The sequence below is a fragment of the Antedon mediterranea genome, chromosome 2 (genome assembly GCF_964355755.1).
Source record: "Antedon mediterranea chromosome 2, ecAntMedi1.1, whole genome shotgun sequence".
Taxonomy (NCBI): Eukaryota; Metazoa; Echinodermata; class Crinoidea; order Comatulida; family Antedonidae; genus Antedon; species Antedon mediterranea.
The window spans coordinates 30,964,804-30,967,303 of NC_092671.1; the positions used below are offsets into that span (position 1 = coordinate 30,964,804).

At 56.0% G+C, this 2,500-nt stretch overlaps 1 pseudogene; it reads left to right on the forward strand.

Moving 5' to 3' along the window:
- The window catches only part of LOC140042453 (large subunit ribosomal RNA), a 7,518-nt pseudogene that overhangs the window by 775 nt on the left and 4,243 nt on the right, over positions 1-2,500 (forward strand).

A 2,500-nucleotide genomic window follows, 5' to 3' on the forward strand; every position in this document is an offset into this window, starting at 1 on the left:
GCTGCGCAGGTCCGGTCTCAACAGGCGCCCAGGGTCGGTCAGCGAGGTCGGTAGCCCACCCGACCCGTCTTGAAACACGGACCAAGGAGTCTAACACGCCCGCGAGTCGTAGGGACTTTGAAGCCCGAAGGCGCAATGAAAGTGAAGGCCAGTCCGTCTGGCCGAGGTGGGATCCCGTCGCTCGACGGCGGGCGCACCACTGCCCCGTCTCGATCGCTCTGTCGGCGAGGCGGAGGAGGAGCGTGTGCGTTAGGACCCGAAAGATGGTGAACTATGCCTGAGCAGGACGAAGCCAGAGGAAACTCTGGTGGAAGTCCGCAGCGATTCTGACGTGCAAATCGATCGTCAAACTTGGGTATAGGGGCGAAAGACTAATCGAACCATCTAGTAGCTGGTTCCCTCCGAAGTTTCCCTCAGGATAGCTGGCGCTCGAACGCAGTTTTATCTGGTAAAGCGAATGATTAGAGGCCTTGGGGCCGAAACGACCTCAACCTATTCTCAAACTTTAAATTGGTAAGAAGTCCGACTCGCTCGATTGGAGCCGGGCGACGAATGCGAGTGCCCAGTGGGCCACTTTTGGTAAGCAGAACTGGCGCTGCGGGATGAACCGAACGCCGGGTTACGGCGCCCGATTGGGACGCTCATCAGATCCCAGAAAAGGTGTTGGTTGATACAGACAGCAGGACGGTGGCCATGGAAGTCGGAATCCGCTAAGGAGTGTGTAACAACTCACCTGCCGAATCAACTAGCCCTGAAAATGGATGGCGCTGAGCGTGCCGCCTATACCCGGCCGTCGGGGCAGAGGAGGTAACCCCCGCCCGGGAGGTAAGCCCCGACGAGTAGGAGGGTCGCTGCGGTGAGCGTTGAAGCGTAGGGCGCGAGCCCGCGTGGAGCCGCCGTGGGTGCAGATCTTGGTGGTAGTAGCAAATATTCAAGTGAGAGCCTTGAGGGCCGAGTGTGGAGAAGGGTTCCATGTGAACAGCCGTTGCACATGGGTCAGTCGATCCTAAGCTATAGGGTAGTTCCGTTCCGAGCGGTGGCGTAGGCCTCTCGTGGGTCGCGCCCCTTATGCGAAAGGGAATCGGGTCAATATTCCCGAACCCGAAGGCGGAAGTCGCTGCCTCGCGCAGCCAGTGCTGCAAAGCAAACGAACTCGGAGACGCTGGCGGGAGCCCCGGGAAGAGTTGTCTTTTCTTTGTAAGGGTCGGGCGCCCTGGAATCGGTTCGCCCGGAGATAGGGGCTGCGGGCCCGTAAAGCACCGCGGCTCTTGCGGTGTCCGGTGCGCTTCCGCTGGCCCTTGAAAATCCGAGGGACACCGACTGATTTTCGCCTCGGCTCGTACCCATAACCGCAGCCGGTCTCCAAGGTGAATAGCCTCTGGCCGATAGAACAATGTAGGTAAGGGAAGTCGGCAAATTAGATCCGTAACTTCGGGAAAAGGATTGGCTCTAAGGGCTGGGTCGGTCGGGCCGGGGAGTGAAGCGGGACCGGGCGCGTGCCGTGACTGGGCGAGGCCTGCGCAAGCAGGGCGAGCCCGGACTAGTGCCGGGCCCATTCCGTGGACCTTCCTGGCTTGGCGGTCTTTCGGGGTCGCTTCGGCCGGCGCCAAACAGCCAACTTAGAACTGGTACGGACACGGGGAATCCGACTGTCTAATTAAAACAAAGCATTGCGACGTCCGCAACCATGGCATTGACGCAATGTGATTTCTGCCCAGTGCTCTGAATGTCAAAGTGAAGAAATTCAACGAAGCGCGGGTAAACGGCGGGAGTAACTATGACTCTCTTAAGTCTAGATCCTCCCATTCTATGGAGAGCAAGGAGGAGACCCTTCACGGTAACACTATACATACAGTGTGAGGGAAGGACCGACTTGTGAGGATCTGGGTAAAACGTCCTAAGTCTACCTTCACGAGGTAGGGGTTGTAAGCCAGTTGACTTGTTTAATTGGTGACGAACAGATTAGGGTGGCTGCTAATTAGGGCACTGTCAGTGACTCTTTTACAGATCCTGCAACGTGAATGTCCTTGTACATCCAGTTGCCGATCACAAAAGATTCCAAAAGATGGCGAATATATAGAAATGAGAACCTAATGTACGTCTGTTCTTACCGTACCTCACTGGTCTAATTGGGGTTTCTCTTAGGTTAATCTCCCGAGAGTGTAAAAACAAGTTGATTTGTACAAGTATATTTAATTATATTCCCGGACTAGGGACCCGGCCTCATCTGTTGCAGGTGCAGATGGGGATTGCGACACACTTGCAGGTACAGGAGCGGGCATGCACGTCTCCTGTATTTGATTCTCCCACATGCAGGACGGCCGATAGGTCAACCGTGCAGCAGGTTGCTGCATATAACGTACGACGCCACAGCATGAACTCTAGAGACGCTCCGGTGTCTTTAGATGAATGCTCGTGCTATAGTCAGTCGGGAGGCGGTGGCGCCCGTTTTCTTCATAAGGAAACAAACGACCGCGTTCGAAAGGGTGCAAACAGCCTT